General features: G+C 36.7%; 1 long non-coding RNA gene across 3 annotated transcripts in view; it reads right to left on the reverse strand.

The window, feature by feature from the left end:
• Positions 1-6: 6 nt before the first annotated feature.
• LOC138172590 (uncharacterized) overlaps positions 7-24748 on the reverse strand; it is a 118531-nt gene continuing 93789 nt past the window's right edge. The window contains exons 3-4 of one of the 3 annotated variants that reach the window (XR_011171166.1): positions 9009-9129; positions 7-273 (exon numbers count right to left, since the gene is read on the reverse strand). This is a non-coding gene — a long non-coding RNA (uncharacterized lncRNA). Of the gene's footprint in view, positions 274-8270; positions 8455-9008; positions 9130-24748 lie in introns of those variants that run through there. The other 2 variants (XR_011171167.1, XR_011171168.1) reach the window with 2 other exon arrangements.

Raw genomic sequence — 24748 nt, forward strand, 5'->3', positions numbered from 1 at the left:
TATATATGAAATAACCAGCACCAGGAAGGCCATATACACTGTGACTTGTTCATTCATATCTGATGTTTGTGTGATTCCATTTTTCTTGGAAAAGATACTGATGTGGTTTTCCATTTCTTTCTCCAACTCATTTTACCAATGAGGAAACTGAGGCAAATAGGGTTCAGTAATTTGCCCAGGGTCACATTGCTAGTAATTTCCTGAGGCTGAATTTGAACTCAGGTCTTCCTGATGCCAGCCCTGGCACTATGTCCATAGCATCATCTAGCTGCCCTACAAAGAGAAAGAACAGAAAGAAAAAGAAAACTGGATGGTGAGTAATTCAGTATAATGACCAAGAATGAAAAACATTGAAAAATACACCTCCCCTTCCCTCTTTGCAGAGATAGGGAACAATTTATTACATTAGTGTGGAATATTGCATGTACTGTCGCACATACATAGAAAATGGTTGTGTTACACTGTTAATGGTTGATTCATTTTTTAATTTTTTCCCTTTCATTTTTAATCTTTGTTGAAATAGAAAGCTCTCTGCAAACAGAAGGAAAAGGGGTGTATTAATAAGTAAATATTATGTTAATAAACAAAAGGTATCACTAATGATAAGAAAAAAAGAAACTAACAAGGCTTGTAATAATAACTCACATATACATAAGTCTTTCAGGTTTAAAGAATGCTTTGTTCAATGCAGACACATCTAAATGTCAGGACTGTGCTCTAGTGCTTAAAGAACAGAAGTTAAATGAATGAACAAACAAATGAATAAACAATGGGTTGCTGAAAAATATTGGTGGGGAAAAGTGGCAACATTGTTAATCATCAGGATTTGAAAGGGTTCTGCTGATTTCGGTTGAATAATGAACAATATTTCAGCAATCTCTCCTTGATCACACTACAAAAAAATGGTAGAAACATAAATGCCTGTTTTATCCGAGAACTAAATGTTTTCAATTTATGCAGATCAAGATCCCCTAAGCACAGCTCCAGGTCCAGAGAAAAGGATTGGAGGTAAAGACAGTTGGCCAAAGGTATGTGAATCCAGTGAAGTGAGAAGTCTGAAAGCTAAGCTCAAATGCTCAACTGGACAAGCACAAACTCCCATCCAGCAAGCTGTGATTACCCTCTCCCCCCAGAAGGCTTTCTCCAATTCAAGCTCAACTTTACCTAAAACCAAACTTCTCAACCTCAAAGAATAAAGCGGAGATGGGTGGGGATGGTCATCTCCTCCAAACTTCTGTTTATAGTCATCTGGGAGGTCCTTGATTGGAAGCAAGTAGGAAAAATTGCTGGCTGCAGTTAAATTTGGGTGATTCATTGGCCTGAACTGAAAAAGCTTCCCAAGCACTTTTGCTTCAAGATGACCCTTAAACAGGAAATGGACCTGAAAGCGGTCAAGTTACGCTATTAACATCATGAACTTGCAGCTGTGAAATGGATGTGGGGAAAGTATGGGGACATATCTGCCTTGAGGAGCAACCCAGGGACATTCAAAGATTCAAAGATTATGTTCCAATACATCAAGATCCCAGGATTTCACTCCTGTGGGTACAATCTTTTTCCATCTCTTCAGATCACAATTCCTCTAACACTTAGCAGACTTGGTATGGCTGAAAAATGTAGCCCCTGGCAGCCATAATAATGATAACAATAGCTCACATTTTACATAGCACCTTGACATTTGCCAAGTACTTTATATGTTTTCTTGATCTTCCTAAGTCTTAACAATCCACTTCTTGTTTCCTTACCTTTTGCACAGGTTGTCCTCCCATGCCTGGGATATACTTTATCCTCTTAGAATCTCTGGTAACCTTCAAAGCTTAGCTCCTTTACCTACCACCTTCTTCATGAGGCTTTGCCATATCCCCCACCTGTTAATGCCTTTCCACAAAATGACTTAGGATTTATTCTGCCTATATTTAATATTTGTGATGTTGTCCACTTTGGAGTGTTAACTCCTCAGAGGCAAGGACTGCATCATTTTTTCTTCGCATCCCTGGTCTCTTACACAATGCCTGACAAGGGGAAAACACTTATAGCTAGCCTTACTCTGAGAAGGGGTCCAGAAGTTTCACCAGACTGCTAAAAGGTCTATGAAACAACAAAGGTTAAGGAACTTTGATTTAAAAGGTTTAATGGAGGTTAAATCCAGAAATAATTATAATCTAAAATTATAGCTTCTTTTAAATATTTGTGTTTAGAAATATAGTTCTTAAACTATTTACAGAACCATCCATACATTTACATGAATGTATGTAAATTCCCACTCCACAATGAAACATCAGAGACATCTTCAAGTGGGAGTGAATGATTCATTATTATCTGGGTTGGCTGGAAAAATCAATGGCGCAAATATGAAGATAAGTTTAATCCTTACATGGCTCACTTCTATTTTCTTTAACCATAATTGTTGTTGCTTAGTCAGCTAGTCATGTACAACTCTTCATAACCCCATTTGGGGTTTTCTTCACAAAGATAGTGGAGTGGCTTGTCATTTTCTTATCCAATTTATTTTATGGATGAAGAAACTGAGGCAAACATGATTAAGCGATTTGCCCAGGGTCACACAACTAGTAAGTATCTGAGACCAGATTCAAATTCAGGTTCTCCTGATTCCAGGACTAGCACCATATCCACTATGCCACCTTGTTGCCTATAACCATAGACTGAACCCCTAATCTTGGTTAGCTAGTGAATATTTTTCACTGTTTTGGCTAGAAAATTAAGCAAAAATTCAGAGAAGATCTATACTAACCACTGTAAGTCATGTCCTCTTAACAATGGCTAACTGTATCATTTTGGACATAGATAACCAAGACCATCCCCATGGTGAAAGTTTTGTAACTTATCTTTAGCTACCTCTCACTTCCATTTTCTAAACTCTCCTCCATGATTTTGGTGCCCATTGGATAGCAATTTCTCCTGGATTTCCCAGATACCCAATATTTTCTGGTCACGAGTATTGCGGGAAAGAACAAGCAGCTTATTTTCTGGACCTTTCTCAAGTTCTTCCTCCTCCTCACCTCATTTTAAAACTTGTCTGCCTTGTTCCCCATTCCTCCAGAATTCCATTCTTCACTAGGAATCCTAACACTTCAATACTTAAACAAATTTATGATCTTGTCAATTCAACACAAAAAGCATTTTTAGGAGACTTTTATTTACTAGAGATACAGGAGGACGAAAATCTTTGACTTCTAGGAATGTCTGCTCTTCTAGGAACACAACTTTTACACAGATAAGCAAAAATACGAGAATTTCAAGTAGAAGGAATAGTAACAATTGAGTGAATCAAGAAAGGCTTCATATAGGAGCTGGCATATGAGACTGACATTGAAGCAAACTAGGAATTCTATTTCTAAGAGGTAGATGAGAGAAGTGAGCATTCATGGGCAATAATCTATGCAAAGGAATGGAGATGGGAGAGGGAATCCTGAGTTTAGAGAACACAAGTAATCCAATTGGACCTAAACACAGAGTTTGTGAAGGAAAAGAAATATTAAATATCAGGAAAGGGTGGGTATCAGACTACAGAACATTTAAACACTAAGATGAAGGATTTTTTCTGTCCTAGAATTAATAGGTAGTCTATAGGTATATATCATTTTACTCATCTATGGTTTTAGGATTATTAGGAACAAGGGGATTACTTATATCCCAAGAATATTAAGTGGGCAAATACAGAGAGAATGGATTGAAGAGGAAAATGATTCTGGAAGTATGAGTATCAGTTGAGGGGGTGGAGGAAGGAAAGAAGTGTTTATTAAATATTTGCCTATGTTACAGGCACTTTTGTAAGAACTTTAAAAATATTATTGCTTTTGATTTTCACAACAACCCTGGGAGGTAGGTACTATTATTGTCCTTATTTCACAATCAAAGATACTGAGATAGACAGAGGCCCAGGATAGCACAGATGAGAAACTGTCTGAGGTTGGAGTTGAACCCAGGTCTTCCTGCCTCCAGTCCCAGCCCTCGATCCACTGGGCCACATAGCTGCCATTACAATAGTCCTCATGATATTTGTAATCCCTCCATCAGAGTAAAAAATAATCTATCCATGATTCATCCTATATGATTCTTGTACATTCTACTGGAGGCCTTCATCTAGGCCTCTTTATATTTCCTGGGTACAAGTACAGCATTCAAAAGGTCCATCGTTTATCTCTTTCCCTCACTTCCTGGCCAGCCCACCTCCTTTTCTTTCCACATGATTCATTTTCAGGATGAATGTTTCTTCTTCTATTTCTGTAATGAAAACCATTGTTGGATATATGCTGCCACTTAATTATGCCCACCTTTCATCCCTCCACTGACCTTTGGCTTATCTACAAAGGTTGGTTCTTTGGAGAGTGTAACATTCCAAAATTCCCTCCCATACAACATCTCTGGAAGAACATTTATGTTAAAATATAGGTCCCACCAAAATAGAGCATAAAACCCCCTTCCTATGGTCTTTGTGAATCAAATCTTTCCAATACCATTTCAAATACTGAACACTGTATTGGCACAACCTTTACTACTTCATACATTGAATGCTTTCCATTGCCATAGTCTGAAAAAATAAAAACAAACCAAAACAACAAAATAGATAGTGTTGTAATTTCCTGGGGTTAAGTAAAAAGAACACAATGTAGTGAACAAATGGGACCTTACCATCTACAAATAATTCCTCTTCCATGTGGACCCTGAATAGGAAGTCTTCCATGATTTCAGTAAACACATTAAGCTAATGTTCATACAGCTTCCTCTTTTATGCCTTCCTTGAAGCAGAACAATTAGAGAACTATTGAACAGAGCTAATCTTAATACATATAAAAGTGACCCCTTACTAGAGGAAAAACTTTAGGGCTCTATTTCTTCTTTTGAGTTAAATTCTTTAAAATTTAAATATATATAAAAAATTTTATAAATAAAATTTAAATATCAATCTGATGTGTGATTTATCTACATAAAATTACATATTTATTTTTTGCAATGAACAATTAATAAACCCACTACAATCTTGGATTTTCAGCACTTTTCCATTGTGTGACTAAAAATGCAGCAGAATTTTTTTTTGTAAAACTTTCCTATTCCCTTTACTTGTTTTCTTCAAGGATACCTTGACACATTTATAGATTTTCCATAAATGACAGTACCTTTTAATAAACAGGAATCAGAGCTCAACACAAAAACTGTTTTGTGTAAAGGAAGACAATAGAAGCATAATTAACAAACTATTTCAGTGAAAAAAATAAATGAATTAATGAAAATAAATGAATTAATGCACCAGTCAATTCAGCTTGATTTTGGTCTGTATATCACTAGATGTCTGCTAAGTTTTTCACTTTCGAGTTTGTTGTTTTTATGTCGAATATAGTCATAGACAAAAATGACACATAATTAAGTTCCATTACTAATATTTTACCATTTAAAAAATAATCTGCTTTTTTCTTTTTCATTGATATTTGTCTTTGTATAAATTCATTTATGACTGTCCTCTTGCCCAAACCCTCCCCAACAGGCCTTTCCTTGCAACACAAATTGAAAACAAAAGAGAAGAAAAGTTTTCAAAACCAACAAACACATCAACTCTATTTGATAGTAACGCAACATTTCACACCCCCAAGACCCTCCACCTCTGAAAAAAATGGGGGGAAGGCAATACATATTTGAATCTCTTTTGGGGGGGTTGGACAAGCTTGATTAATTTATTCATAATACATTTTATTAATGATTATTTATCCATATTAATAATATGGATATTAATGTAATTAATATCCAGGATATTAATTTTATTGTTCTTTTCATTTATGTTGCTAGTCATTGACTATATTGTCCTCCTGGATCCACTTACATCATTCTATGTCAGCTCATTCAAATCTTCCTATAATTTTCTGGATTCTTATATTCATAACTTCTTTTCTTTTTTTCTCTTTCTTTTCCTCTTTTTTCCTTTCCCTTTTTCCTGCACAATTACTTAGACAGCTTTTGATGAGAAAAGTATAAGCATCATGGAGTAGTGGAGAGATATTTGTTGTTGTTGTTCTTGTTTTGTTGTTGTTGTTCAGACTCTTTGTGACCCCATTTGGTGTTTTCTTGGCAAAGATACTACAATGATTCCCCCATCCAGGGAATCCGAAGGTCCTTCTCATGAGTGAACCCCCAAAATAAAATATCAACTTCCCAGTATATATAGTTTTCAACTAATAGCCTCAGAGACAGAAGGCACCACAACCCTCATGACTCAGTGCCTAATTAACTTAATACCAAAAGGTGTGAAAGTCTTCCTACAACCCAAACAAATCCTAAATAAACTCCTCCTTAGGTAAGTTCCTCCCCCAATGGGCTCCATGGGACTCAGGATGTATCACATCCATAAAAACAGCAAGACATCCATGACTGAAATACTGGTGTACCTTTAGACCTGGGAACACGGCTCCTGTTCCAAGGGAAAGGGGGACACGTGTAGTCACAAAGTTCTTCTAATGGACAGGGAAGATCTTCCTCTTCCATTAACATTACACTTGGGAACTCCAAAATACAAGGGCAAAGGGCAAGGTTCTGCCTTGAAAGAATGTGACCACTCAAGCCTTCTTTCAATCTAAGTAGTAAGTTTATTGCAACACTGGTTGGGGTGGGCAAGATTCCTAGTGCATATTTGATAGAGAAAAGGCTAATGTTTTATAGGGGAAAAGATTGTGGGAAGATTTGGATAGGATTAAGGAGTGACAAACAGCCTGGGGTAGGGATAACTGAGAATGAAGGGTTGGGCTGGGTTGGGGATAATAGAGAATTGAGGGAGGGGACACAATGAAAGGACAGTTGAAAGGATTATACTGGAATGAGCTGATGCCTCAAACAAATTCCAGGGATCTGGGTGCAGGGGCTGGCTTCCTGAAATTCATGGGAAAGTTCAAAGGGGAAAAGGGGCGGGGGGAGAGCCCATACCCCATTATTATCAAATGATTTCTTTTTTTCATGATAATGCAAACTTAATGTTATTTTTGTTCACCTCAAACCTGTTCCTTGGTGAAGTTTCCCAATTTGTGCCACTCTTCTTTCTAGCATAGCTCTTATCCAGGCATTTTTGGCATCAGAGAGTTGAAGATAACTGATACTGAGGCTAAAATATTAGCTGAAATGCACCACAGCATCCAACTTGACACAAGAAATACATACAATCTTTGATAACTCATTTCTCCTAAGGAGCAATGCTCCTTAAAACAAAACAAAAACCACACATTCTGACCCAGTCTACAACAATACTGTAGAATTGCAAGTTACCAAAATATTTACTCTTTTCAAGCTGGTGTTCACATTCTGTAGGAGCTTGGTAAGTGGAAAAGACCAGAAGAATGGGCACCACTGTTTATGAAATGGACTTAATAAGCTCTAGGGAAGTGTACTGCTGTCATTCTGTGATCATATGAAATTCAGCCTTAGCCAAAGTCTTCAAGCTTAAGTATTATAATCAGCTTAATTTATTTTTTAAAATAGAGTTGAGATGAATGGTGTAACAAGAAAAGCACTAAACTGAAAATCAGGGGATCTTAGCTCTAGTTCTGATTTACCTTAGATTAGCTGGGTGAAAATGCTTAAGACACTTACCTTCTCTATGTTGATCAATCGCTCATTCAACAAACATTTATTAAATATTTATTACTTGCCAGGCAGGGTGAGGATGTATAAACAATAATTGAAAACAGTCCCATCTCTCAAAAATTTTACAATCTAATGAGGGAGACAAATACATAAATAGCTATGTAAAAGCTACATACAAAGTAGATACAATATAACCTAATGGGGAAGGCACTAGCACCTTTCTGCTCTATCATTTGAGCTAAATATTTAAGGAAACCAGGGATTCTAAGAGACTGAAGTTAGGAGAGAGAGCATTCCAATCACTGAGGACAACCAGTTCAAAGATATGAAGATGGAACAGAGTGCTTTGTGTGAAGAGTAGCAAGTAGAGTAACACCATTAAATTGCAGGGTGTGGGAAGGAAAAATATGGAAGATTGGGAAAGGAAAGAGCATGGTTGTAAAGAACTTTAAATGGCAAGCAGAGGAGCTTAAATTTGATGTTAGAGGTAATAGAGAGGGGCAGCTATGTGGTGCAGTGAATAGAGCACAGGCTCTAGAGTCAAGAGGAAACTAACTTCAAATATGGCCTCCGATATTTGACACACTAGCTGTGTGACCTTGGGCAAGTCACTTAACCCCAATTGCCTTGCTTTTCTGCTTCAAAAACAAAAAAGGGGAAAAAAGGGGGTAATAGAGAATAAATAGAGTTTATTGAGTTGGGGGTAGGAGGAGAAAAGAAGAGTAATATGGTCAGACTTATGCTTTAGGAAAGTCAATCAGACAACAGCTTGAGAGAATATAGAAATGGCAAAAGGGAGCAAGGTACATTCTGACTTCCAGGTAGTTGGTTGGATGAATTGGTTTCCAAGATCACTTCCATCTCTAAATTCTATGAGAGACAACAAGAAACAAAAATTTATTAAGCACTCATCTTGTGCTAGGTATTGTACTAAACCCAGGAAATACATATACGAGCAAATAGAAAGATAGTCCCTGTCCTCAAGGAGCTTACATTCTAATGGAGAAAGATAATCTATAAAAGAGTCCTGAAGGGAGGGCAAAGAAGGTCTTCGGGGTTGTGCTGGAAACTACTCTGATATGTGAGAGTTGTTAAATTTTCAATGTGACCAATTACAACTCAGAAATAAGGGTTTAATTTATTGTTTCCTTAGTTGTCTAGACTTAATAAAGTATTAATAATTCAAATTAAACTTAAAAGCATATTTATGGGTTTTTTTCCCCAAGTCCAGGTAATTACCAGCACACCCTCATATTGCTATGTAAACATTACTTGAGCTTACAGGGTATGCAATTGATTGTTCAGGGAATAAAGTCCACACTAGATTGGAGGCCTGGTCACTGGAGGCATGGAACTAGCCATAATGATAACAACAATAATCTGCATATCAGTTATACAAATGCAAAGTGTTTTATATCCCTTACCTCATTTGAGCCCCCTGAAGGTAACTTGAGGGAGAAGGGGGAAGTATGTGAAGTCAGAAACAAAGCCAGGAGAAGACCCAGATTCCAGAGTGACACTACAGTTAAGGCATAGTGATGAAGGCTGAGAAAAAAAAATTGAGGAGGGAAATAAAAAATACTGGTCTTATAAAAGATCTAGGTTTGAGTCCTGGCTTATAGACTTACTCAACATGTGACACAACCTCTCTGTGGCTCAGTCTTACTATCTTACTTACTAAATGAGTATACTCATTTATATAATATATATATATATATATGTATATATTATATAATATGGGTATACTCATTTATAATATATATATATATATTACTATCTTACTAAATGAGTATAATAATTGCATTTCTACTATCTACCTCAAAGAGTTGGTATGAGGCAAGCAATCTGTAAAATTTGAAGTACTATAAGTATCTAAATATATCATAACAAAAGTTTAAATTGCTATGTACCTATGAAATATTATTCCATATTAACTTTATATTTGAGACAACATGGCTTAGCCAGCTTCAGAGTCAATAAGATACAGATTCCGGTCCCATATTGACAAGTACTTCTTGTGTGACTCCGTGTAAGTCCCTAGTCCCTAGCAGCTCTCTATAATTTAAAAAAAGAGCTATTTATCTGCCTCATAAGAGGGATTTGTGCACCCGAAATTCCAAATACTTCCAGGGCAAGGACTTGCATTTTTTTCTTTGTATTGCCAAGCATCAGTCTCTAGCACATAGTAGGTGTTTAGGTACGTGCTGCCTGCATAAATTCGGTTCAGACCCAAACCAGCTATGTGGCCGTGGGTGCCACTCTAAGACTCTAAGTTGTGGCTGAGCTGCTGATCTGAATCAAGTGGAGAAAGTTTCCATAGTTCCCTAAACTGATGAAACAGGTTTAGAAAAATGGTAATAACAGCAACAATAAAAATCTCATTGCTGTTCTCCCAATAATTGTGGGTTCATAATAGTTCTGTTTAAGAGCGGAAAAGACATGAGTTGGACTCTCAAAAGTGTCATGGATAAAATTCCAGTATTTCAGATTTAAAGTATACATTTCTCTCTAAAGTTAGCATGGCATGGTAAATACACCGGCATATATTGGCCTGGGAATGAAGATCTGAATGGAAGTCCTCCCAAGACACATAGTAGCTGTGTGACTATGTGTAAAACATCTAGGCAGCTTGTTAAGATTGTAAGTGAGTTACAAAGGAGTTACTTATTGGCATTGGTGGAAGGAATTTCCACACCAAGATTCCCCTACACTGAGGAAAACACAGATCTAGGCTACTCCCCATTCTCATTCCTCCACAGGCCCCTCTTCCCCAACTCTGTAAATGTTTTGGGGTTTTTTTTTTTCCATTTAACTAGTGTATTAAAGTTAATAACTGCTTAAATATACAATGAAAGTTATCTTTGCTTATATCCCAAGAGGAAATGTTTTGTCATTAATGGGATAAAGACCAATTCCAATGAAGTACTGCCTTAGCCAGGTCCCAACTGGAAGGTTCCTGAGTTTTGTTCTGTTGTATACTTTTCTATTAGCTAGCAATTTTTCTTTTGGGGGAGTGGGGGGGAGGGGATGCTAGAGAATTTAAATGGTGCCCTAGTATTAGAAGAGCATGAATTTTTCAGTTAGCAGAGCAACCAAAATTTTTATGTTCCCCCTTGGATCTATATAATGAACAATCTTGTTAAAAAACTAAAGACTATTTTCAGAAATCAAATGTTATCTTTCTAGGAGAAGTTGCCCAATAATCTTAGTTAAGCCACCTAAGCTCTATAGGCCTCAGTTTCTCCAGGGACACAGTAGAGGTCACGTTTATCTCCAAAATATTCAGAGATTTTTTATGAAAGTCATTACCTTCTTTTTCATATTAAATTTAGATCATGGTTGTTTTGATTAAATTTAATTAAAAAGAAATCAAACCACACGATAGAGGATTGCAAGTCTGACTATCTACAATTCATAAACTTCTAAAATCCAGACTAGCTGCCAAATTCTACTTTCTTCTACATAACACTTTTGCAGAGTGGAAATAAGGAAGGATTTGAAGAAAGAACTGTGAAATAATTAGAGTAAAAGTTCATTACATATTTTAGCTTCTATTTTAAATGAAATATTTTTTTAATAGAAAGAAGAGAGGATTGAGCTAAGTAGTGGGGAATAATTACAGGCAATGTTCATTAAATAGTTTAATAATATTTGAAGCCTATGTTAGATATAAGACATTTTTCTCTGTTACAATATGTTTTGACCACAATCTATGCCTTGTATCTCACAGATTCACACTTAATTTGATCTCACAATTATTTAGGTCCTGTATTTGTTATTGGAATTATCCTACACTGAGAGGCAATGTGTTATACTACAAGGAACATTGCATCTGGTTTGAAACCCAGCTCTTCTAATATTTTAAATGTATTTTATCTTGGTTTAATTATTTCATTTCTCTAGGACTCAATTTCCTCATTTGTAAATATAGATAGGGTAGAATAGACTTAATGATTTCTATGGAACCTTCAAGGTCTTTCTGTGATTCTGTCCTTGAAAAGAAACATGAGTAAATATTAATCAGTCTTTCTTCCCTTTCACTGAAATCTTTATTATTAACCTGCTAGATTTAAGAGGCTGAAGACCTGGATTTAAGCTCTAACTACCTCTGCTTTTTTGAACCTATATGACCTGGACCAACTCACTTGATCTTTAGGGTCCTCAGTTTCTTCCTCTGTAAAATGAAGTGGTTGAACTAAATGACCAATTTACAAGGACTCTAGGTTTTAGATCTAGGACTTAACTCTCAGTGAGGGAACAGAATTATCTGCAAGGTCATGACGAGTAGAATGTCACTAGACTTGAAATCATAGGACATAGGTTCAAATCCAAGCCCCAGCACCCTATGTAACAAGTCATTTGACCCCTCTGGGTCTCGGTATCCTCATTTGCAAAATAAGGGAGTTGTACTACATGACCCTCAAGCTGCCTTATATATTTCTAAATCAATGAAACTATAATCCTTCCTAAAATAACCAACAATAGTTCCAAAGTATACAAAGAAAAGCCATTTTGAGGGGACTGACCACTAGCTATAAGATTTTTCCAAATAAATAAAGACACTTCTGAATATTTTAAGACTCAGATCCAAAAGTCCCTCACTCTTCCATTTTGCTGACACTGAGTCGACAATAGTAACAGGAAATGTTATTTTTGGGTTTTTTTTTTTTTTTACTTTTAATCTTGTTCTATTTCAGAAGTCTCAGTTATCTTTTCCTTTCAATATGCTCTTCCCATGGAGTATATCATTCATTCATTCATCAAATGGCAACCTTTGATCTAGTTCCTTAGGAAAAGCTCCATGTTGTTACATTAAAAATTAATTTTAGTGACTCCATTTTGCTTCTATCCACCATTTAAATTTCAACTCCATGTAAGGCACTTAATTTAAGAGGTTTCAAAAGAGTAGCCCCCCTCCCCACGGTCACCTGACTTAAATAATGTCACAATAATACCCCTTTCCCTCTCAGCTCACTGTCTCCTGACTCTTCTTTATCAATGAGAAACCAGATATCTCAATCCCTATAATCTTATGTTTCCTATTTTTCATTCCTTCCAAAATGAATATTAACTGTGGAAAATGAAACTAATAAGTATTTGATTTGCCAAGAACCTTGGACTCAGTTCATTTTGTAACCGCATGCATTGCTAAATACACCATTTGGATAAAAATCAGCTTCCTTTTTATTCCACTGTAGCAGTTTTGTCAACCATGAAGGGACTAAGACTGCAAATCTCCATGTGACAGCTGGACCTTTGCCAAATAAACACTCTGGAGCATTCTGGTAAAGATTTCCACCTATGATCTTCCACCTATGAACCCTCCCTGGACCTCCATCTTTTCCTAATCCATGCGTCCAGAAAGATACTTTCTTAGAAGCTAGTGGTCCCTGATGAAGGTGCCATAAGGGGCAACTCTAGTAAACTGATGGATATATTCTTAGGAGAGTTAGGTCTGAGAACAGGGGAAATTTCCCATTCAAAGGCGGATGATTAAGGATAGAGCTCTAAAAATGCCTTGGTAGAGGCATAAAGTAAAAAGCACCCTTAAGAAGGGTGGAGCTTCAAAAGATCTCTAATTATTGCAACTATTTATTGGTATATGATATCAATCTAGTTATTTAGAATATTAAACAGTGACTTTGACAAACTTTTTGATTAAAACTTTCAGTGAGAGATAAGAAGGAAAAATTTTATCAGTAGTGCTTTTATGTGTCTACCCTGTCCCTTTGTCTGTGTCTATCTTTTTGGTAAATCAAACTAACTTCTTCCTGTGGCCTGATAAGCCAAAGGTAAAAGAACTTTTTTTTCTGAGGAACTTTCAAAAAAAAGTCTTTCTATCTGTCTTCCTAACTCTAGTCAAGTAACAAGAGACACAGATAAGAAGGAAGGGAATCTTTGTTATCAGTCTGCAAGGAATTAATGGCATTGTAAAAATAATTAGAGACTAAATTTGTTTTCTCTACTGTAAATTTACAAATTGTGGTTTGAATGTTTCTATAAATGCTGAAATATTTTAATGAGCCTTGGGGTACTATGTGACTTGCCCAAGGTCACACAGCTAGTTTTGTGTTGTGTCTAAGGCAAGTCACTTAACCCCAATTTCCCTACCTTCCCCTCTCCAAAAGAAGTGGGGAAAAAAAGTGAGTTTTATCTGAGATTATTTGGCTGTCACTTATGAAAATTATTAAATCGTATATGTCAATAAATATGTTTTGAAGTTACATGTTTGAGCCAACTTAGTGACAATAGACCTTAGATTCAAAGATTTTAACCTGGCCTTAAGGAAGAACAGGCAATATGGATTGGAGATCTGCTATAGTCAGTATTTTTCTGGGGGGAGGGAGAAGGGGTTGATTAAACTATCAGGTATTCACTGAATGTGTTCAGACTGTGACTATTCTTAATTTATAAATGAAGGATAAATGAAATATCCTTATATTTGTTCATTGTTAGCTGTTACTAAAGCATGAGAAGAATAATGACATTTTAGACCTAAGCTATGATTTATGAAATTTTGCTTTTTGAGGTAAAATTTTATGGGACTGAAATTGATACTGTTCTAAGCTTTGATTTCAATTATGATTGCCTAAATTGTTATTAAACCAATAACGCATCATTCAAAGGAAATACCTTATGCTGTCCAGAGTGAAGTCTGGGAACTTCTACATGTGGATATTTGTCCCTGTGAAAAGCTGAGGGAATGATCTTGGCATAGGTTAAGGCAAGATCCTCTTGAGTCATTTTCCATTGTGCTGTATCCTTTCTGAACAGACCATTCCAGGAACCCCTCATTAACTGTGAACCAGGTATCACAACCTGTGAATGATGTGGAACTTTGCTGTATAATTGGCGATTAACTATGATGTTTACAAATCAAATGGAGTTAAGGGGTTTTCCCCTCTTATGGCTTGTGTAATGTTGGTCTGTACCCTTGAGGTGACACTCTTGATATGGTGATAACCATATCCCTTTTTCCTTTTGCAGCAAATTTCTGTAATCAGCTTAGGTGAAATGTAGAAGTTTTTTTTTTATTTTTGTAGTACTAAATCTACTAATTAATAGAGTAATATGGAAACATCTCTGAGTTACCATAATAAGATGTGAGTATGAAAAATCTTACTATGTCAATCTGAATTTGTAGTCAATTTCATATCCTAAACAATTAAGGAAATGACTTCTTGGACTTACCTTCTACTTGCTAATAATTATACATTCATGTATAAGATTAGGTCCTTAGAGTTTCTCATTCTTTCAGAGCGATGTGGGGATAATATCGTCAAAAGGAGGGAATAGGATAAAGATGTTAAAAGTTTTCTAATTGAACAGCATTGTAAATCTTGAAAGAGCAACAGGATCATACTGTTTTCTTTAAGAACTAGAAGTATGTGTGTGTGTGTGTGTGTGTGTGTGTGTGTATACACTTGATGAAAATGTCCGTATCAGGTGTAAAACTTAGGCCAAGATTAAGACAGCAAATGATATGTAAAACCTGAAATTCTCTGAAGTCCTGGGTGAATTATGGGTTCCTAATTTGACATTCTTATAGCATTGTTGGTAATAGGATTAGGACCATAAGACTCAAGCTGGTTTTCACCACATGAGCTAGTTATTAGAAAAACAAATTTTGGAGGTTGTACTAAATTGTACCGAGTTTTGTTGCTGACATACTCCAGAACTACCTAGGAATATCTGCAAGTGATTAGGAACCTGAGAAGTAAATATACTAGGAGGAAGCCCCTTCAGAACTGCCCTAAGAATAAGACCTATTCCAGAATGTCCAAGGGAAGATATTTTCATGGACCAGAAAACTACCTGGGACATTAGGGACTCACGATGAAATGTGATGATGGTGGAGGAGAAAACTTGTGGTATCCCGGCACTCTATGTTTGTTTGTTCTATCTTTGTTGATGTTTTTGATACTTTGTACATAAGCCCTGGGACCTTACTGGAAGCTCTGAAAGAGGATTTTCTGGTTGTATGTTTAAAGACATCCTGGAGGAGGGTTTTAGAGGTCCTGGGACTTTACTGATTATTTGTTCTGACCTCTTGGATCTTGTTTGTGGGTCTTTGTTGATTTCACAGGCAGATAGTGAATTGATGATGGTGCCAGTAATGTGCATGAATATTATTGTGGCTCTGTCAAGCTTTGTCGTCCCAGAAACAGGAACTGTGAAGGACTTGAGGTGGACTGGACACTGTGAACTTCAATGTGGAACAGAAACTGAACAAAGAACTGGACAAGGAGCTGGACAAGGAATTGGGAGCTGCCTTCCTTTGAACCCAGGTGATGGTTGAAGCTGGGACCATAGAAGAGGAATCATGGAAGCTGAGAGCCAGCCTTGAGTCAAGCTGAAAGAAGACTTCACTTGGATACTGTGCACTGACTGAGAAGATAATGATTTACTGTGACCTAGGGGTGGAGAACTTTAACTTTTATACTTTGTAATTGAATTAAGGATTTTATGATTGACTAAATGAATGTACTTTGTTTAAAACTATGTGGCCACTTTGGTGAAAACTATGTGCCATTTTAGTGATAAGTTGTTGAGTTGTGACATGGTGAATAATGTATTTTGATTTTCTGTGATAAGTTGTAATATTGCGAATGCTGTACTTTGATTTTCTGTGAATGTTTTGCTCTAATTTACTGTTGAATAGAGAGTTTGCTATACTATGTAATCAGAACTTGAAAGCTGTTCACAGCAGCAGTCCTCTGGAAATCTGCTTGTGCATTACTTTACAAAAGTTAGGGATATGGGGTGGCTAGGTGGCACAGTGAATAGAGCACCAGCCCTGGAGTCAGGAGGACCTCAGTTCATATCCGGCCTCAGACACTTAACACAAAAACTAGCCATGTGACCTTGGGCAAGTCACCTAACCCCAATTGCCCTAAAAAAAGACAAAAAATAGTTAGGGATAACATGGTCCCCAATTTCAAGAAGCTTTCAGACAGAGGAGAAAGTACATGTAGACAACACTGGGTAGTAGAAACAGGGTTGCCTTAGGTTAAAGTCCCTCTTCTAATATTCATTAGTTGTGTGATGTTGGGCATCTTAGAAAAATAAAAAAAAGTAATAGTTATGAATCTTAGTTTTAACATCTATAAAAGGGAGTTATAATACTTGTACTACCTACATTATCAGGTGCCTACAAGTTAAGTATTTTGTAGACTTTAAAACCCTACATAATGTAGCTATCATGAAGTATATTAACCATCATGATAATGCTCAGTCAGATGAATAATTCAGGAAAAAGGCTGTGAGAAAGGAGCACTTTCACCTGGCAGAAAGAATTAGGGAAGGCAGAATCTGAGTAGGGCCCTGAAGGAAGGAAGAAATTTCAAGATATGGAAATGGACTCCTTTATAGGTATGTGAGAAGGCAAAAACAGAGGCATGAAGATGATAAAGGGAAGGACAGAAATAAGAGGGCCCTGAATGCCATAGTCAGTAATACATGCTTTTATTTCATAGGCAATGTTGAACCATTGGAGGTTTTCAGTAAATTAATGATGTGTTCTTAGACAAGTGTTAGGAAAATTCCTTGGGTAGCAGTGTCAAAGAGAATTTTCTGGAACCGAATCAAACATGCTCATAGATTCAAACTATTGAATCAACCCTGCTTTGATCAAACACTTCATATGAAAATTCAGGTTTTTAAAACAGACAATTAAATGATGATTACACAGGATACAAAAAGGTTCTTTTAAATTGGGGTTCTTTAAGTACTAATCTTTCTTAGTGAATTTAAAGTATGCATTGACTTATATACCATTTTCTTCAGGGACACATCTACTGTATAAAATAAAATAGACATAATTATTTTTCATTGACCTATACTTATTTTCTAAATTAGTAACTTGTGTTGGAGTTACTATGGAGAATTCCTCAAATATTAGGCACAGTGTTTCCCTTTAAGATATCAGCTCACTAAACCACTTATTATAGAAATACAGAAAAACACATTTATTCATTTTATGGTCTCTGAGTTATCATTTCCCAAACAATAAGCAATTTTGTTTCTTTCAACTTTGAAAACACTACTTCTTCCTCCCACTAGGGACAACCTTTTGATCAGATGACAGAGCTAATGCAACACAGTTAACCTCCTGCCTGTTAAATTAGATAGTTTAAGTTTAGCTCTCACCAGTGACTAATTATAAATTCCGTTAATATAGACTATAAACTAAAAATGCTTTTAAGTAGTTTCAAGGTTTAAAAGTTAGTTGAGTGGAAATTTAAGATAGTACTGTTCAGATACGTTTGTCTAGTAATTGATTGCTAACCTATGAACACACTGGCCAAACTGCTATAAACTTAAGAAAATTCCCCTTAGAAAGGTCTTGCCAGAGTGGGAGATATGCAAATGTATCAGCAATGCCATATTCACAATGCCTATGGAGATTACAGATATGCTGATAAAATTATCCATCACAAAATACATCATGCTTGCCATATGGGGGAATAAACTAGAAAATTTATTAAGATACCAAAAGACTGAGTCCCAAAACCAGAAAGTGAAAGCCATCAGAGTAGTTATGACATTGGCACAGGTAGATAAAGTAGAAAGCACCCACATTTTCAAGCCTTTAAAACAGAACAGGCTACCTCAGGCAAAGGTCCTCCTCTCCCCACTCACAGCAACCACCCAGCGTCTGGGAAGTTCACTCCCAGCAACTCCGACCCCAGCAGGAGTCCTTAGCAGAAATTCTGGCTAACTCAAAAAGGGCTTCGCGCTGCCACTGCCTCTGCTGCTGCTGCCACCGTCGCTGCCACCGCTAGCCACCGCAGGAACTCTAGCTTGGCTTCCGCTTCCTCTTGCTCCGCCCCTTCCTGCTATGTCAGCAAGTCCAATGGGGCATGGAAGATCTTTAAATCCCATAACCCTTACAGCAAATAGATAGAGCCATGAGACCACTGCAGTACACTGTACATTTGCTCTTTTCTATGCATATCTACTCTACTCCCCTACACCCCTTCCCCCACAATACTTTAAGAAATGTCAGGATTCAATAATTTAGCAAAAATGATGCTATAGTTCATGAGTAGATCAGTTTTTTCCTCCACTAAATTCAAAGCTCTTCCTTTCCATACATTTTCTTATTTTATAATTATACATTTAGCAGTCATCAACAAGGCAAATATCTAAATTTACAAATAAGAAACAACCACAACCACCAAAATTGTACTGAAAATAGTAAGACTTCCACTATATAGAGAGTGCAAAGTTACAAAAATCACCATGTTTTTTTTTGCTTTTTTTGAGTCCCCTTTGAAATTGTTCTTCTTTTTATGCATCTTTTTCCAAATGTTTGTTCTTGCTATTATTTCATTTTTGTCTACTTAGATTTCATTATTGAGGGGGTAGCTAGCATATCATAAAAGATAGAGAGCTGACCTCAAAGCAAAGAAGACCTGTTTTCAAGTCCCATCTCTGACACCTGCTCTCTATGAGACCATGGGCAAGTCACTAATGTTGTCATTGCCCCCAAGAAACTAAAATTATAAATTGTATTTGAAAAGGAAAAGTTTCCTTAGTGGGAACTCCCTACACTAACTAAATGATAGGACAGATCAGGTTAAAAAAATAAAAGTTATTGTTTTTATACAGATGTCAGTGTCACATACTTTTGTCTTGTAATTGAGCTCCAATCTATAAACTCATTGACCAGCCTTTTGTTCTTTCACTTATACTTTTTTCATATTGTATTGCTTCGTGCCTGTTTTGCCTACATTTATTTGAATTCTGCCCATTCATCCATTCTTATACTATAATAATATTCTAACAATATTCTGTTACATTCATATGCTAAATTTGCTCAGATTTTCTCCAATGCGGCTATTAATATATTTGCTGTATTCTGGGAATACAGTCTTAGTAGTGGGATGAATGGATCAAAAAGAATGAATTCTAGGGCTTTGTGCAAGTAATATAATGTTGCCTCTCAGAAAGAATGAGCACATGTACAACGTCACCAGCAGGTCAATATTAATGTTTTTTCCCCCACCCAACATTCTACCAGGAATTAGTTTTGCTTCCTTTTTCCTGTTTTTACTTATTTATAATTTGTATTTCTTCATTCAAGAGCTGACTGTTCATATCTTTTGAACATGTATCTATTTGGGGAATAAAAATTCATATAAATTTGTGTTATTTTCTTATATACTATAAGATTTTATAAATTATAAAATCTAGGTTATAGATCTATCTATGGATAGATTCATCTATGGATATGAGACTTTTATCAAAATGTTGATATCAACTATTGTTTTCCAAACTGTGTCTTTCCTATTTTATTCTTATTCTCCTATTTGGTATGCAAAGCTCTTTACCTAATCAAAATTGTTTTATTTTGTCTCCTTTGATTTCTTTATTTTTTTTTGAATAGCTAAGAATTTTACCACACTTAAGCTATAGAGATAGCATTCTATCTTGCAATTCTTATGACTGACTCCCCACACAGTTCTTTGCCCTAAATTATTATGAGGCTAGTTTTATATGAATATGTGATAGTAGAATGTTGGGGAACCACATAAACTCAGCATCTCAAGGCTGGCATTTGAATGAACTGTCACTACAACACACCTTGAGGAATGTTCATACAACCTCTTCTTGAAGATCTCACCACCTCTTAATACATTACATTTGGGGATATTTTTCCTTATACAAGATATCCCCAAAGCCTTACTGTATTTTATTGTTGTATTTTTTTAAAAGCAATTGGGGTTAAGTAACTTGCTCAAGGTTACACAGCCAGTTATTTCTGGGTGTGGTGCTAAGTATCTGAGCCTGGATTTGATCCCCAGGTCATCCTGACACTGGGACCGGTGCTCTTACTCGCTGAGCTACCTGGCCGCCCCTCTTACTATATTTTAAACTTGAAAGCATTGAGCAAAGCAAGTATTGAGCAAAAAAAAAATGTCCCTGAAAAATCTAGTTTATCTAGGTTCACACAGAATAAATCTAATCCTTCTTCCAAAGGTCAGTCCTCCACATATTTGAAGAGAGCTTTCATGCCCCACTTCCCCTGAGCTTTCTGTTTCCTAGACTAACCATGCCTAGTTCCTTCAACCATTTCTCATATGACACAGTCTACAATCCTCTCACCATCCTGGTTGCCCTCCAACTTTTCATTGACTTTCCTAAAATGTGGTATTCAGAACTGAATGCATTTTTCAAGATGTGGTCTGACCATGCCAGATTACTGTAGAACTTTCACCTCCTTAGTTCCAGGCACATTGCCTCAGTTAATGTGGCCTAAAATTGAATTAGTTTTGGCCAGAATCTCGTATTTCATACTGAGCTTGCCATCTACTGAAATTCAAAGTTTTCTCTTTTTTTTTTTCACACAAACTACAGTCCAGCCTCATTTCTCCAAAACTGCTTTGGTGCAGTTGACATTTGGAAACCAAATATAGGACTTTGTTTTTATTCTAGTTAGTCTTTATTAGAGTCTGGCTGTTCACCCTAGTCCAAAGAATCCTAAGTGGATCCTGACTCTATAAACCAGTGCATTACCTTTCCCTCCCAGTTTGGTGTCACCAGCATAATTTATATATACTAGCAATGTTTTCACAACACTCTCAGTCCTAGTAATGACATCACTGTATCTAAGAGAATGTATGTATCCCAGACACTGAAAAGAAAATGAAGAACAAAAGAGGATCAAGGATAAATCCCTGGAAACAATCTGAATATCTATCAAAAAGATAGTATAAATAAACCCTCTCTTCACAAATATTTGGTGATCACATGGTAAGGTGGATTTTTATGACTTGATTAACAATACTATTTTCTCAATGTTTTACTTTAAAAATGTATACTAAGAATCTTAAGTCTTCTTTTACCTGAAAATGTAATTTAAAAAAAAGAAAAGTAAAAAGCAACTTTATGGACCTTTTTTTCCAGTAGCAGAGAGGAACTTGGGAAGGTGGGGGAGGAAACTATTGCCAAATACATGTCTTTGTAGTCTGAGGGGGGAAAACCTTTCACAAAATCTTTTTATTTTTTTTAATGTCCTTGCTTGTTGGCTTTGGCAGCTTCAACCTCTGCCTCCATAATACCTAGGAACTGTTTAATTTGTTGATGACTGTGATAAATGTTGGACTCCACAATGGGAAGGCCAACAGATAGGGAAGCCTAACTCTTAGATCTGTGATCAGGCGGTGCTTTGATGATTTCAACCTGTTGATTTTTTTTTTCCCAAGACATTTATTCAGAGCAAGCACAAGACAGAAGATAAAGCTGTGCAAAGCTCCAGGTCCTTAACTGAATTAGAACATAGTTCTCAGTGCCACTTCAGCAGGATACTGTTTGCTATTGCAGATACTGTACTACCTTTAATCTTTATTTATAATGTCACAGTCTTATTTTCATGTCCCTAATGCCTCTTACAAAGTAAACAACAATGATCACTTGAACATTTTTAATCTTCAATTTATTCCAATTAGAATTTTATTTAAATTTGACTTTTTCTCAACTTGATGGCTACAAAGACATTACACTGGCAGGAAACCAGAGACGCCACTTTTTGAGCTTGGTCTTTTCTACTTTACAAACATTTCATTCAGGAATGTGTGCTGGGGAGAGCCAGCCAAGAGCAAGGGAGGATTTAGGAGCTTCCCATTCAGTGTTATTTACAGAACTCTGCCTAATGGAGGAGGCTTTCTATGCCCTGCTGTCCAAAGCACAGGGCAGTATTGAGTGTACTGGAATTAGAGCAAAAGAAGCCAATTAGCCCTGATGCTGCCATCTTGTACCTGTGTAACCTAGCGCAAGTCACAACCAACCTAATCTTCAGTTTTCTCATCTGTAAAATGGATTTGGGCAAATTAAGATCCCTTCCAGCTCAAAATACTCCTGGATTACTCAGTTATAAGCACAATAAAATAATAGGGATTTAGCCTCCCCTGGAGCAACAAAATTGAGGGGGCACCAAAACTAAGCAAATATACTTTTTTCATTAGCATAAAAAGAATTAAGACCAGCACCTAGTCAGTAAGAATTCTTTGTTTAGAAAAGAAATTATAGTAACCAATTGCCAAATTTGCTGTACTAGATTTGTCTTAATTATTTATTTTCCACATCATGATTTATTAATTTGAACTGAGATCTATGCTGCTTTACCTGGGTACCAAAACTGCTTGTTCTAAACTAAATCCTATCATTGATGCTGTTAAGAGTTACATATGGCTCCAAAAAGTTGTGGCATACCCAGTAGCCGCATCCCAGTAAAACTGTCTCAGCAGACAGGTTTAACTAGGTTGAGAGTAATCAACAGCTCTCAAACCCATTGAGTTAGGGGAATGTCATTTCCCTTGCATACATTCCTCTTGCATTAAATCAGTCTCTTCAGTTTAATCCTGCCCATGTACCTTTGCTCATGATGTTTTCCCCTTTTCTGCTGCTTGGCAAGTATGAGGTGTTCAAAGAGGACTAAAATTTCTGATGTGAAAGCTTGCTCATCCACCTTTGATGTCTACCTGGCACCCAACTTTCACCTGTGGCTCCAAGAAGCTACATCATGCACAGCAGTCACATCCTGGTAAACCATTTTCAGCAGACAGGCTAAACCAAGTTGAGAGTAACTGAAGAGCCTGAAACCCATCGGAGAGTTAGGGGGATGTCTACCCCAAGCTTGTGAAGACTTCCCCTGCCAGAATGAGTGGATGAGAAAAATTTGTTCCAATGTCCATGAAGGTGGCTGAAGCAGGTGCTGTGGAGCACTTAGAGTTTGGTCACACATAAAAGACACCAATATCATCCACTATATCCTGGACCATCTCCTGTCATCCTGACTTTCGTCTTGTCACTGAACTTTGAGGACTCTGAAGGAGAGAGTGAGGCTGATGACTTTGTGCAACTCTGTTTCACTTAAATCCAGTTCACATGTAAAGCAAGATGTCCCTCCTGATGTCATTGGTCCTCTTCAAAAAGGAAGAATGAACAGCAACAACAATTAGAGTCAATTTGGTCATTCTGGCCCCAGTTTCCTTAGTCATAAAAGAGAATTGTACCTAATTTTACTCTGAATCACTGTGAGTTCTTTCTTTTATGATTATTATGCTGATTTTAACATATTTTTACAGCAGGATTGACTAGGGTTATGGTGAAACTTTATTTTTTTTTTGGAGGGGGTAGTTGTAATATTTTTATTAATTAATTTATTTTTAGCTTTCAACATTCACTTCCATAAGATTTTGAGTTCTGAATTTTTTCCCTTTCTCTATCCTTACCCCACCCCAAGATGGTGTGCATTCTGATTACCCCTTCCCACAATCTGCCCTCCCTTCTATCATTCCCCCTTCTCTTTTTTTTCCAAATGCTTATTAACTTCTGATTTACATCATTCATTTCCACCAGATTTTAAGTTACAAATTTTCTCCCCATTTCCCCTACCCACCACCCCAAAATAGTCCCACAAGATATCCCCTCCTCCAATCTGCTCTCTCCCATATTTTCTCCGATACCTCTTTTGACAATTCCAGTGGATCACTATGCCCCAGTGCCTGGGAAATATCTTATTTCCCAATTACATGTAAAATAATATTAATAATAGTATATATATTTGAATATTTGATTTTAAAACTTTGAATTCCAGATTCATTTCCTTCCTCCCTTGTCACCCACCCTTACTGGGAAGATAAGCAGTTGAGTATAGGTTGTACATGTGTGGCTAATGTAAAACAATAACATAGTAGATATATTGTAAAAGACTGACTGTATTTCCCTCCCTCCTATCCCACCTCCCACTTGTTCTATTCTTTGCTTTGATCCCTTCCATTTTCAAAAGTGGGTGCTTCCAACTTCCCTCCCCCCCAGCCTGCCCTCCCTTCCATCATCCCCCCTCTCATACCCTTCCCCCCCTACTCTCCTGGAGGGTGAGATACCCTATTTAGTGTGTATTTCATTCCCTCCTCAAGCCAAATTCAATGGGAACAAGTTGACCCATTCCCTTTTGCCTTCCTATTCTTCCCCTCCATTGTAACCATTTTCCCTTGCCTCTTCTATATGAGATAGTTTACCCCATTCTGTCTCTCCCCATCTCCTCTCATTATATTCCTCTCTCACCTCTTAATTTCACCTTTTAAGTATCATCCCTTCCTGTTAAATTGGTCCTGTGCCCTCTATCTATGTAAACCTGTAAACATATATACACACA

The sequence above is a fragment of the Petaurus breviceps genome, unplaced genomic scaffold (assembly GCF_028583685.1).
Source record: "Petaurus breviceps papuanus isolate PSGF00001 unplaced genomic scaffold, PetGlider_PUasm1.0 551, whole genome shotgun sequence".
NCBI lineage: Eukaryota > Metazoa > Chordata > Mammalia > Diprotodontia > Petauridae > Petaurus > Petaurus breviceps.